We start from the raw sequence: 14,377 nt of genomic DNA on the forward strand, positions 1-14,377 counted from the left end.
AACAGAGAGGAAGAAAAAACTCCTTTAGTCAGAGGGTCGTGGATCTGTGGAACTCACTGCCGCACAAAGCAGTGGAGGCCAGATCACTGGGAGTAATTTAAACAGGAAATGGACAAATACCTCATTAGTAAGGCTATCAAATGAGGAAAAGGCTGAAAATTGGAACTAGGGGTGAGCATAGTTCAGCTCAGTGTGGATTCACAGAATAGACTCGATGGGCCTAATGGCCTGCTTCTGCTTCTTAACGTGAACCTGTGATTACATTAGCCAGATTAAGGGAAAGGATTTGAAGAATTCTGAGAACTATGTGTATAAACATGATTAGAATCATTTGCTCACTGAACACGGAAACTGATGGCTTGGATGAAAATGCAATTTCTATTTAAAACTTCAATTAACCTTCATACACCACAGAACAGAGTCTTCAATTTAACCAATATTTGCATACCAAAGATAACCTTGTAACCTGAGATTGCCGCATTTTTCTCGAGTGAGCTACCTAGAACATATTTATTCTAGATGAGTCAATCAAACCAAAGGCTCCTTCAACCACATGGTTTGACAAAGTAGTTCTATCTTGGGAAGCATCAGAGATGGTTCAACTGAGCTGAACATCGACAAGAGGGAAGAAATCAGAGCATGTAGGTAGGGATAGATTTTAGAGCCCTGCAGTCGCCAGGAGTGAGCTCCGGCCACGGTGCAGAGAGTGTGTGGGAAAGGGTGTCTTAGCCAGTCCTCCAGAGTGCTGAAATGTGCCAGGCAGCATCAACTGATTTGTTGGCTCCAAGACAGGCTAAATCAAGCTGCAAACTGAGCGGCCTACGGTTTAACATGAAAAGTGGCCACATTCAAATGCAAAGTCAGACTAACATCATCAGGGGAGAGTTGGATAGATTTTTACATAGTAGGGGAATTAAGGGATATGGGGAAAAGGCTGGTAGGTGGAGACAAGCCTATTATCAGATCACCCCTGATCATACTGAATGGCGGAGCAGGCTCGACGGGCCAGATGGCCGACCCCTGCACCTATTTCTTATGATGGGGACAATGAAAGGAAGTCAAATTTGTAAAGCAAAATAGACTTACACACATCATTTTTAAAGAGAACTCCGTTGATCAACATCATTAGGCAGCTAAGTTAGCGCTTTCTGCAAGGAGTCTGTACATTCTCCCCACAACCTGCGTGGGTTCTCCCCGGGTGCTCAGGTTTCCTCCCAACCTCTAAAATGCACAGGGTTGGCAGGTTAATTGAGGCTCTGATAGCTCAGTGGTGAGAGCACTGGTCTTGTAAACCAGGGGTTGTGAGTTCATTCCTCACTGGAGCCTGGGGCCTTATCTCTGTGAGGGGCGCTGGACAAAGTGCTGACTCTGTCTTCCTTACGGTAGACCAGCTGTTCCCAAACTTTTTCAGGCCTTCAAGCCATATCCCGAGTACCCCCTTACAATGGCACGGCGGGGGGGGGGGGGGGGTGTAGTTAGTGGCGGTGCTAAGAGGGGGGGGGTTGGACTTGTGGCGGTGCTGAGCAGGGGGGGGTTGGAGGTGGCGGCGCTGAGTGGGGCATTGGTGGCAGTTCTGAGGGGAGGATAGTGGCGGCGGTTCTGAGGGGGGATAATGACGGTGCTGAGAGGGGGATTAGTTGCAGTGCTGAGAGGAGGGGTAATGGCGGCAGCTTCTCTGAGTGGGGCCAGTACAACATAGCAGCCACCGAGACGAGCTCTCGCGAGAACACCTTGTCGCCCTTTATTTTGCTCACTACGGCCACCCCGAATCTGGCCAGAAAATTACTGCACTGGTTTCTTCATTAAACTTTGCAGCAGACTGAATAATAACTAGACTGAAGGTTTAGAACACCCCCTTATATCTTACCACTGCCCACACGCGGGGTGGGAGGGGCGGCAGCATCCACTTTGGGAATTCCTACGGCAGACAAGGTTAAAGAATTTCATGTACGTTACGTTCTAATGTAGTATTTTGTGACAAAATAATGGAACTTTTACCTTTAATTGGATGTAATTGGGCCGGAACAGGCTTCCGCCATGCTGTATCATTAAAATTTAAAATATAAATACAAATGATAAACTGTGCTTGAAAATCAAGTTTTGCTTCCAGTAGTAATTACCTTGACCTTTCCCTGCCGGTTGTGGTAACAAAATTACAGGAGATGCGTGCACTGGTGTGTCTGTCTTTGGCTTGGCTTCGCGGACGAAGATTTATGGAGGGGGTAAAAAGTCCACGTCAGCTGCAGGCTCGTTTGTGGCTGACCAGTCCGATGCGGGACAGGCAGACACGATTGCAGCGGTTGCAAGGGAAAATTGGTTGGTTGGGGTTGGGTGTTGGGTTTTTCCTCCTTTGCCTTTTGTCAGTGAGGTGGGCTCTGCGGTCTTCTTCAAAGGAGGCTGCTGCCCGCCAAACTGTGTGGCGCCAAGATGCACGGTTTGAGGCGTTATCAGCCCACTGGCGGTGGTCAATGTGGCAGGCACCAAGAGATTTCTTTAGGCAGTCCTTGTACCTTTTCTTTGGTGCACCTCTGTCACGGTGGCCAGTGGAGAGCTCGCCATATAATACGATCTTGGGAAGGCGATGGTCCTCCATTCTGGAGACGTGACCCATCCAGCGCAGCTGGATCTTCAGCAGCGTGGACTCGATGCTGTCGACCTCTGCCATCTCGAGTACCTCGACGTTAGGGGTGTGAGCGCTCCAATGGATGTTGAGGATGGAGCGGAGACAACGCTGGTGGAAGCGTTCTAGGAGCCGTAGGTGGTGCCGGTAGAGGACCCATGATTCGGAGCCGAACAGGAGTGTGGGTATGACAACGGCTCTGTATACGCTTATCTTTGTGAGGTTTTTCAGTTGGTTGTTTTTCCAGACTCTTTTGTGTAGTCTTCCAAAGGCGCTATTTGCCTTGGCGAGTCTGTTGTCTATCTCATTGTCGATCCTTGCATCTGATGAAATGGTGCAGCCGAGATAGGTAAACTGGTTGACCGTTTTGAGTTTTGTGTGCCCGATGGAGATGTGGGGGGGCTGGTAGTCATGGTGGGGAGCTGGCTGATGGAGGACCTCAGTTTTCTTCAGGCTGACTTCCAGGCCAAACATTTTGGCAGTTTCCGCAAAGCAGGACGTCAAGCGCTGAAGAGCTGGCTCTGAATGGGCAACTAAAGCGGCATCATCTGCAAAGAGTAGTTCACGGACAAGTTTCTCTTGCTCTAAATACACCATTGTAACACCAAACAAGATTGAGCAAAATCTCAACCGAAAAGATACTACAAAGAATGGGCAATTATTAATGACCCAAATGGCATGTTATTTTTTTTTAAATGTACGAGTCTCATCAGTTTATCACTGCTTCATCTGAATTAGAACCCTCTCTCTTCCTGCATAGCTTCAATTATTACTCCAGCACCATTAGAAAGAAGCTCTGAAGCAAGAGGTTCATTTGAGATGCAAACCGAGGTCCATTCTCAGTAGTTCAAGTATTTTTAAAAATAACATTGTCTAACAGACAGAAAATTCCTCACGATTTCTCCCTCATTCAAGAACACAAAATTAAAAGTATTGCATGACAAATAATGTGAAATACACAGGACAAACACACCACATGACATCATTAACAAGATTTTTCCACCTCGCCACTTCCTTTCGCTGTAATATCATTCGGCATGGAGATCCAATAGGTCTTCAAATAAGCTTGTTCATCAATAATGATTGCGGCTAGTCCAGTGGTTCTCACCTTTTTCTCTCCACTCACCTTCCTCTTTAAGTATTCCCTATGCCATAGGTGCTCTGTGATTAGTGAGGGATGGCTTAAGGTGGTATGTGAGTGGAAATAAAAGGTTTGAAAACCCCTGTTTTAATTGTACCGAATTGACTTGTGATGTGCACGGTTTCAAAACTCCAAAGGAAATGGGCCAATGGCGATTTTTCTCAAGCAAAATATTTCAGTAACAATTGGGTCTAGAGCAGTGATTCTCAACCTTTCCTTCCCACTCACCTGCCACGTTAAGCAATCCCTTACTAATCACGTAGGGAATACTTAAAGTGGTAAGTGAGTGGAAAGAAAAAAGGCTGAAAACCACTGGGCTAGTCATATATCTAATCCATACTTGTTCCCAAATGCACTCAAACATCCAAAGACTCTTTAGATAAAGAATGCGAAAAAATCTCCAACCCTTTGAGCAGGGTTGTTCAAGTTTATTACTGTCATCCCACTGGATGAGTACAAGCACAACTGGATAAACTGCATTCTTCAGTCCTTGGTGGAAAAAAAAGACATGCCAATACGTATAGACATTGCACACATATTTGCAAATAATTTATATGCAGTACATACATATGGATAAATAAATATTGTCCAATAAGTAGTAGGGTCTCGGAGAGTTTGTATGAGTTTTTCGACAGTCTCACTGCCTATGGGAAGAAGCTGTTTCTCAGACTAGTGGTTCTGGCTCCTGATACTTCTGTAGCTCTATCCTGGCACCACTAAACTTGTATTCTCATTTAAGAGCCAACAATCTGCCATTAGCTTCTACCAGCCACACCGCCACCAGGGCTTGCTGTACAGCCTCCAGAAAGTGCAACACAGCTGGCGTAGCAGTTAGCGCAGGGGCGGGCAACCTTTTACCACATCGGATGGTGTGTCAGTGGTTGAACAGTGGGCCGCACTGATGCTAGCATAAATGAAATAGAGGTGGAATAAATGAATGGAATAAATAGTGATGTACTTTAGGTCAGGGAAGGCATCTTCAAATCTGGAAATGCACCAAAAATCACATTATTCATTAAAATTACACAATATTTTTTAAAAAAACAGAAAAGTCAAAAAGATTAAAAATATTATTTTCAATGAAGACAAAATAACCCCAAAACGGGAGTGAGAGGGGGGAGAATGTCACAGTGGAGAGGGGGATTGTCACACAAAGAGAGGGGGCTCTCACGCAGACAGGGGCATGCCACAGAGAGATGAGTGACACACAGAGAGGAAGTCACAGAGATTTACACAGAGATAAAGGGAGAAGGCGGGGGGTGGGGGGGGGGGGTCTCCAACACAGGAGGCCACAAAAAAGAGTGGGATGGGTCTTTCAACGCATCAACACAGTGGGGTGGGGGGGGGAGAACCTCATACTGAGGGGGGGGGGGCAGCTGCACACTGGGCTGGATAAATTTGGATCATGGGCCGCATTGGGCCCGCGGGCTGTAGTTTGCCAACCCCAGATCAGCACAACATCTTTACGGTGCCAGGGAGTAGGACCGGGGTTCAAATCCCACGCTGTCTGAAAGGAGTTTATACGTTTTTCCTGTGTCTCCATGGGTTTTCCCCGGGGGTTCCCACCATTCGAAACGAACTGGGGGTGTAGGTTAATTGGGTGCAAATTGGGTGGCACAGACTTGGGGGCCGAAATGGCCTGTTACCGTGTTGTATATTTAAATTTAAAGGCCAAGACTTGTGTGTAGCCAACTCTCACAACTTTGTAGTGGTGGCAAAGCACAAACCATATTCACCCAAGCGCCACTAAAGGTTTCAAGACAGAGGCATATTTTTAAAGACATTAACTAATGAATGGATAGGTAGTTTCCGCAGGAGAGGGCCATTGGGTTAATGCTCATCTGTCTCCTTGTAGAGCAGTGCAGGCAAGAGAAACCCACACCTACATCTATTTCTTATGTCCTTTATCTCCTATTCTTACGACCAGTAACAAACTTGAGTTAAGACGGCAGGAAGTGAGAAGGGAAATGATCTGCCGTCTTTCTCTTTCAATAGAAACAAAATAATCTAAATTAGATCTCACGAGATTCTGAAAGCCTTTTAAAGCAACCAGTTGGCCGACTGGAAAATAGACTCTCCTTTAGTGATATTCCACTTCTTTTTATAAGTGAATGAGCTTCTACCACTATATTGAGGGAGCCAACTTGCCTGAAGGTATCTACATAGTGACTGCAGAGTAGAATTGCTGTCGAACAGCTCCAGCAACCTTGGTTCAGTACTGACCTCAGGCCTGTTCTGTGTGGATTTTCCATATTCTCCCTGAAATAGCGTGCATTTCCTCCGAGTACACCTATTTCCTCCCACTCAAAGACTTGTGGGTTGGTAGGTGAATTGGCCACTATAAGTTGGCTCTGGAGTCATTGAATGGAAGAAGCTGAGGAGAATTGATAGGACAGTGGGGAGAAAATAATGGGATTATTATGGTTGGTACACTTTGATGGGGGTTTCCATACTGTACAAGTCCACGAGTCTGACGTGAGAAACAAGGATAGCACTCTAGGGTGTCTTGTGATGGCTAGGTATCAGCCACAGTTATCGGAATCAGAATTTATTGTCTTGAAAGTCAGTGTTTTGCAGCATATTATAACTATCTTACAACATTACTATAAAAAAATTAAAGATAATAGATCACAAAAAGTAAGGCAGTGTCTTTAGTTCATTGATTATTGAGGAATCTGATGGCAGCAGGGAAGAAGCTGTCCTTGTGCCATTGAGTGCTCGTCTTCAGGCTCCTGTACCTCTTTCCCGATGGTTCCAGTGAAGAGGACATGGCCTGGGTGGTGGGGGTCTTTGAAGAAAAAGGCTGCTTTTTAAGACACCTCCTCTTGCAGATGTCCTCGATGGAGTGAAGTTTGGTGCCTGTGAAGTCGCAGGCTGAGTTAACAATCCTCTGGAGTTTATTCATGTCCTGAGAGTTGGTGCCTCCATACCAGGCAGTGATGCAACCAGCCAGAATGCTCTCTACGGTGTACCTGTAGAAGCTTATGATAGTCTTCAGTGACGTACCGAATCTCCTCAGACTCCTCACGAAGTATATCCGCTGGTGAGCCTTCTTTGTGATTGCATCAATGTGAAGGCTCCAGGACAGATCCGCGGAGATGTTGACACCCAGAAATGTGAAGTTCTTGACCCTCTCCACTACCGAGTCCTCCACGAGGACTGGGTTGTATTCCCCTGACTTCCTCCTGAAGTCCACAATCATCCCCATGGTTTTGCTGACGTTGAGTACAAAGTTGTTGTCGTTCCACCATCTATCTATCTCCCGTACGCATCCTCATTGCCGTTTGTGATTCGTCTGACAACTGTGGTGTCATCGGCAAATTTGTAGATGGCTTGGAATTGTGTCTGGCCACACAATCATGAGTGTATAATGAGTAGAGCAGTGGGCTCAGCACACATCCTTGGGGTGCGCCTGTGTTGATGATCATTGAGGAGGTGTTATGGAAGGCTGTGTGACATTATTGAGAAAACGTTGTGCTATGGGGAGTGAGAACATACAATCATGTTTGCTTAATATATTCGTTGCAGAGAGTTCTTCTTGGGTGTGTCCCTATGAGACAATGACACAAGCCTAGGCATGCCTAGCTTGTGAGTGATATGCACTACTTTCTATAGAAGTTGCTTATAGCAAACCTTAATGCTTCTTGATTGCAGAGGAAGTACGACAAGATAGCAATAGATAGAAGGTGTTCATTTAAAATAACTCCTGGTTTATTTTCATATACACCCTGCAGCTTGACGCAATGATGAGAAGTTATTCAAAATTAATGAGAACATATAACGCAAAAGCACAAGAAAATAGAACCAGTCATCTACCCAGTCCTTTGTCCTTGCTCTTCTAGTCAATAACCGATCTTTCACCTTCAGAAAATTCCAAATACACTACTTCTACGTTACCCCTCACAGATTTTACTCGTCACGTTTTCCAAGAACTCCATCAGATTAATCAAACAGTTCTTACTTGATAAATTCATTTTGCAGATTAATCAAACAGTTCTTACTTGATAAATTCATTTTGGCTCAACTCGCTCATTATTCGTTGGAAGACGTTCTGTTTTGTCATTCCTCCCTATCGTCTCTACCACTGATATCCAGCGAACAGGTTCTGGTCTTTTCTCACTCCCTTCTTAACTAGCGAGTTTATATTTTTGACATCAGTGTTGGTGCTGCGCTCAGCAAAAGGAGTTCCATCCATCTGATAGCCTACAGGTCACCTTTGGGCCTGTTTAGCCTCCCAGTCAGGGTCATGGCTTGCAGATGGTGGATGGTTTTTACAAGCAGATTCTACAAATTGGAATTCACAGTGGTAAAACTATAAACTCTGGGCAGATAAATCTGCTGATCAATGGCCAGGGTTACCTGTCCAGTATGGACACCGCAACTGAAGAAGGCAACGGGAAACCAGTATTTTTCCCTTGTATAATCATGAACTCAACATGGTCTCAGCTCAAAATGTGGAGCCTTCACTGAAGGAGAACAGGGGAAACAACAACTAACTACAATTTGGAGGGTCAGAGATTGTGATGGATGGAGAGACACGATCGCCCACACCGAATGGCAAGGCACCTGAATGATACTTTTGACATTTGCTTCTTCCAATCCCCAGGAACCATTTCAGAATTGATAGAACTTTGGGAGGTGATCAGCAAAACATTCATTACCTGGAAAATCACCTGATGGACAATATTCTGGGATACAAATCTTTATATTTTTGGAATTTATCAGCTTTCAAGCTCAACAATTCATATACCATTAAAAAAAATTATTCAAGGTACTTCAATTTATTATTCTCATTAGATCCTGGATTCTCTGAAATACATGGCAGGTTTTGAGTTTGTTCCTCTGTGAATAAAATCAACCACAGCCCAGGCACATATGGTGATTAAAATGATGCTCGCTTTCATCAGCTGAGGGATAGAATACAGGAGAAGGGAAATAGTACAACTTTATAAAACTTTATTCAGGCCATAGATCAGTTCCGTGTGCAGTTCTGGTCGTCGTAAGGAAGTGGGTGCAAAGGCAACTTGCCGCCAGTAAATTACAATTTAGGGCAGTGGTTAGCGCAACACCTTTGCAGTGCCAGCGATCGGGACCAGGGTTTGAATCCCGCTCTGTCTGAAAGAGTGTTTGAAGCAGGTAGTTTTATTACTTTTCAACAAATGAAGGAAAAGTTAATTTAATGGTCCGAATAAAACCTTTTTTTTTTATTATCGTTAAAGCTTTTTTGATGAATAAATTAGGTCAAAATTTAAGATTAGACAGAATGAATTAGAATTATTAATTACTAAGGGTGATATGAATAAATTTATTTCAGAACTGTATAAATTACTTTAAAGAAGAGCTCCTAAGTTTGGTTTTCATAAATCAAGATTGAGATGGGAAATTGATTTAGATTGAAAGAAAGATTGGAAACAGTTATGTTAGGTATAGATTGGTAACATATAATTTTATTTTACATCAATTATATTTAACTCCTCAAAAATCAAAAAGATTTAATTCAACATTAATAGATTTAGGTTTTAATAGATTAATAGATTTAGCTCCAAGGAAACAGATGAAAATATTCTTGGAGAAAATATTAAAAGGCTAAACTCCCGCTTGACCAGGTTTTATTTTTGTTGGGGATTATTAAAATGGTTCGTCTAAAATTAAGATGAACTATGTATCAAACTGAATTTTTACAATTAGCTTTAGCTATTTCTTGGAAATCAGACATAAACTGAGGAATTCAAAGATGGAAATACCGAGTTACGACGTTGTATTCCTCTTGAATAAAAATAACAGTTCACGCAATAAATATAATTTCTTTTTGGAAAATATGGAGCCCATATTTACAATACATTGGTTTGAAAATTTAGAGCTCTCAATAATTCGTTCGGGTGGTGATTTTTCAGCTCCACAGTTATTGAATTGATGTTGTATTTTTGACACTCTCTGTTTTCTTTTCTTTCCTTCCTTTTTTTTCTTTCTTTTAAGGGTTTAGGGGTAGTGGGGGGGGGGGGGGTGGGTCACATCTCCAGAATGGAGGACCATCGCCTTCCCAAGATCGTGTTATATGGCGAGCTCTCCACTGGCCACCGTGACAGAGGTGCACCAAAGAAAAGGTACAAGGACTGCCTAAAGAAATCTCTTGGTGCCTGCCACATTGACCACCGCCAGTGGGCTGATATCGCCTCAAACCGTGCATCTTGGCGCCTCACAGTTTGGCGGGCAGCAACCTCCTTTGAAGAAGACCGCAGAGCCCACCTCACTGACAAAAGGCAAAGGAGGAAAAACCCAACACCCAACCCCAACCAACCAATTTTCCCCTGCAGCCGCTGCAACCGTGTCTGCCTGTCCTGCATCGGACTTGTCAGCCACAAACGAGCCTGCAGCTGACGTGGACTTTTACCCCCTCCATAAATCTTCGTCCGCGAAGCCAAGCCAAAGAAAGAAAATATATAAATATATACACACACACACACACACACACACACACACACACACACACACACACACACAACAAATGTATCTTTTTTTCCAATTTATTATTAAAATTTGTAACTGTACTTTTTACAAACAAATATACAAAAAAATCATTTAGAATATGAATTATGGATATGATTTACAATTCATGTATGCTTTTGTCATACTGAATGCCTTATTAAGTTTATGTAACCTTATCATCTTATTGAATTGATTTGAATAAAGAACACAAAAAAAAGTGCAATAAACATGTTTTAAAAAGAAAGAAATACCCTTTGTCAAGGGTTCTTTTAACTCTGTTTGCGATAGCCCACATTCTGAAACAAGTTGAAGGTTTTAGTCCTTGCCCTTAATTTCTCATTTCATAGCAGGATGAAATTGGGCCCACCAAGGAGATCATTCCCAATCAATACCAATTTAGAGAGCATTACAGCACCGTTGAGGCCACTCAGCCCATGATGTGTGCCAACCGATATAAATCTACTTCACAACAATCTAACCTTTCCCTCTTAATTTTCTCATTTGTTTTTTTTTAAAATAGACTGGTGGGTGCCTGGTGTGCGTTGCCGAGGGTGATAGTGGAGGCTGGTACAGGAGGGACATTTAAAGTCGTAGATAGGCACATGGTTACACGATTTTTCAAAAAAAAAGAGCATTCTGGAAGGGATTAAATTGTTGTGGAGTAGCTTTGCATAGGTTGGCACAACATCACGAGCTAATAGGCCTGTTCTGCACTGTCATGTTCCACAGGTTTGAACCTGGGTCTCTGGTGCTGTGAGGCAATGGCTCAACAAGCTGCATCTGTGTTCTGCTTTTTGAAATGTTTTGATGCGTTTTACTTAGCACTGGTGCTGGAATGCTTTTCGTGGATGTCTGTTCATGCCAAAATTGGTGGCAACATTCAACTGAAACAACAGCTTTGGAAAGCAGATTGCAAGGCCTGCCCACTTGTTTGGAACAAATCTGAAACTGGGACCTGCCCGGAGAGGCTTTTCCCACCATTTTTCCCAAAGGGGTAGTGGCCTGTTGCAAGAAAAGCTGACCTCCAGAGACAGATGATCAGCAAGCTCAGGTGCTCCTGTTGATTCATATAACATACACACGAAATACATTGAATGGCTCCAACAATTGCAAATGGACTTCTGGATACATTGCACGTATGGGCCTTCAAAAGTAACAGGATTAAAAATATACATGTACAGTTTTTCCTTTTGAAAATTCATAAATACTATATGTATATAAAAAAAAGATAAACTGGAAAGTTTGAAGGAGATGTTTTAAGGCAAGTGTTATATTTTACACATGCATGCAATAGTGGTGTTTAAGAGGCTTTTAATAAACACATGAATATGCAAGGAACAGGGCAGTGGTTTCCACTCACACCACTTTAAATAATCCCTTATTAATCACAGAGCACCTATGGCATAGGACAGTGGTTCTCAACCTTTTTCTTTCCACTCGCATACCACTTTAAGTACTCCCTATGCCATAGGTGCTCTGTGATTAGTGAGGGATTGCTTCAGGTGGGATGTGGGTGGAAAGGTTTGAAAACTGCTGTTTTAATCATCCCTCATGGACTCGTTATGTGCAGGGTTTCAGAACTCCAAAGGAAATGGGCCAATGACAATTTTTCTCAAGCAAAATAGTTCAGTAACGATTAGGTCCAGAGCAGTGATTCTCACCCTTCCCTTCCCATTCCCATCCCACCTTAAGCAATCCCTTACTAATCACAGAGCACCGATGGCAGAGGGATTACTTAAGGTGGAATGTGAGTGGAAAGAACCACTATGGCATAGGACAGTGGTTCTCAACCTTTTTCTTTCCACTCGCATACCACTTTAAGTACTCCCTATGCCATAGGTGCTCTGTGATTAGTGAGGGATTGCTTCAGGTGGGATGTGGGTGGAAAGGTTTGAAAACCGCTGTTTTAATCATCCCTCATGGACTCGTTATGTGCAGGGTTTCAGAACTCCAAAGGAAATGGGACAATGACAATTTTTCTCAAGCAAAATAGTTCAGTAACGATTAGGTCCAGAGCAATGATTCTCACCCTTCCCTTCCCACCCACATCCCACCTTAAGCAATCCCTTACTAATCACAGAGCACTGATGGCATAGGGATTACTTAAGGTGGAATGTAAGTGGAAAGAAAAAGGTCGAGAGATGAGTAGTCACTGCAAGTGCCGGAGTTTTAGTTTAATTTGGGGACCATGTTCAGTACAGACATAGTGGGCTAAAGGGCCTGTTCTTTGGCTGTCATATTCCATGTTCTAAGATCTCACACCAAATTATCACATACAAGAATGAGAATGTGCAATTCATGTGCCAGCAAGGCGTTAAACTTGTTTATGGAACCATAGTCCATTAAATGAGTCCATGAGCCATAAAATACCCACCCTCGTTTCATGCAAAGGGTTCATATCTTTATTGGTTGTGTAATTCTAGCCATTCCTTGAAATCAATCAAGGCACTAATGATTGATCCCATGATGTCTCTAAGGTAGTGACATATTTCAAATTCATTGCTCATGACATCTCCTTGCATGACCACAAATGACTCATTATTCCATTAACCAAGGGTGAAATGGGATTGATGGGAATGCTCTTTGAGCCAGCATGGACTTTATGGGCTAAAAGGCCTCCCGAGGTGACAAGATAAAAAAAAAAACTGCCAGGCCCTTCCCACACCCTGCCAGCCACAGACAGCATCCCAGGCTTAGTACATTTTCTTTTCCATTCTCATTGTGGCAGAGAACCTGCAATAAGACACTCTTAGCTAAAGCTTCCAATTTGTTGCAATCAAGTCAGCTTTGTGGATGGCGTTTGCCTGCCCAAATGTTTAAAACCCCCTACGGTGCTGCGTGCTTTTTGATGGCACACTGAAGATAGGGTTCTGTGACATAAGACTATGACATGAATTATGTTAACCAGAAATCCAGAAGTCAACTGCATAAAATAAATTGGGAGCTTGATGCTCTTGTAGTACAAACCACTTCCTGTTGTGTATAAGCCCGTCATGATGTCACCCCTCTATATCTATCTCTGTATGCCAGTACCCGTTTTAGTCTGATCGCATTAAAAATGACAAAAGCAGTTTAATGTATTGAATATGTTGAATGTTTAGTGGGTGGGGAGGGGGGTGGGAAGGAGAGAGGGAAGGGAGGGGGGAAAAAGGGAGAAAATGACACTGTGTATATTGAAGAGGGAAATGTATTTTGGTTAATATGGTTCATAGTGTGAAAATTTTTTTTTTAAATTTTAAAAATGACAAAAGCACTGAGTCCTAATTGTGCAAATGCATATACGACACATCCAGCCTTCAATTTGCAAACCATTGTGGTTTATCAGGTGTACGAAACTGTAGAACTTCACGAGTTGGATGGCTGCGGGGGTTTGGGGATGGAAGGAAAGAAAGAAACCTGCAGGAACAATGGTGAGAAGGAAACTAACATTGAGAATCAGGTTCATTGTCCTTTGCAACAATGAGTATTCCTGAGAATAAAAAATATAGAGAACTTACTCATCTAGCGTACATTACCAAATTGATTGCAATATATTTCCTCATGCCATTCAGCCCATCGAGTCTATGGTGGCTCCCAGCACTCCATCCATCAATCTGGCTGAGCCTCCATCGAACACCTAATTACCCAGCATGCAATGTTAAGATTAAAACAGCCAGTCTGAACTTTGCCGCTCTATGACTTGGTGGTGGTCCAGGCAATACCGTAGAAGCAAGACAGGGTTTATGATATTTTTTAAAATAAAAAATATGAACATCTGCTTGTAACTGGAAAGATAAAGCATGTGGGAAATGGAAAAAGCGGATACAGCCACCCCTTAGCAATCGAATGAGTTGAGCATTTCCCAAGTAGTTACCAACCTAACCCTTTCTCTTTCTAAAGGTTTTATTTCTTTTTCCATTGTTCTATTTCATACAAGTCCCTTGCTGACGGTGTCAGTTTGTTTGAAGGATCTACCCATGTAGTCCACCCCTATCATCATTTCCCCATAGCATGGCACCATGGTTTGATCTTCCAAGCAACTCCTGATGAAGCACATTCCCCTAAAGCATTAACATTCAGTGTTATAACAGCTGTCCCAGATTTTGAACATTTCACACTTATTACGGGATGGTCAGATTCACAAAACAACA

The 14,377-nt window shown here is 43.0% G+C and overlaps 1 non-coding gene across 1 annotated transcript; it reads left to right on the forward strand.

The window, feature by feature from the left end:
* Positions 1–1,252: 1,252 nt before the first annotated feature.
* Positions 1,253–1,326, forward strand: trnat-ugu (transfer RNA threonine (anticodon UGU)). The gene has a single exon. It is a non-coding gene; the product is annotated as a tRNA-Thr (tRNA).
* Positions 1,327–14,377: the final 13,051 nt, after the last annotated feature.

Source organism: Narcine bancroftii, chromosome 6 (genome assembly GCF_036971445.1).
Source record: "Narcine bancroftii isolate sNarBan1 chromosome 6, sNarBan1.hap1, whole genome shotgun sequence".
NCBI lineage: Eukaryota > Metazoa > Chordata > Chondrichthyes > Torpediniformes > Narcinidae > Narcine > Narcine bancroftii.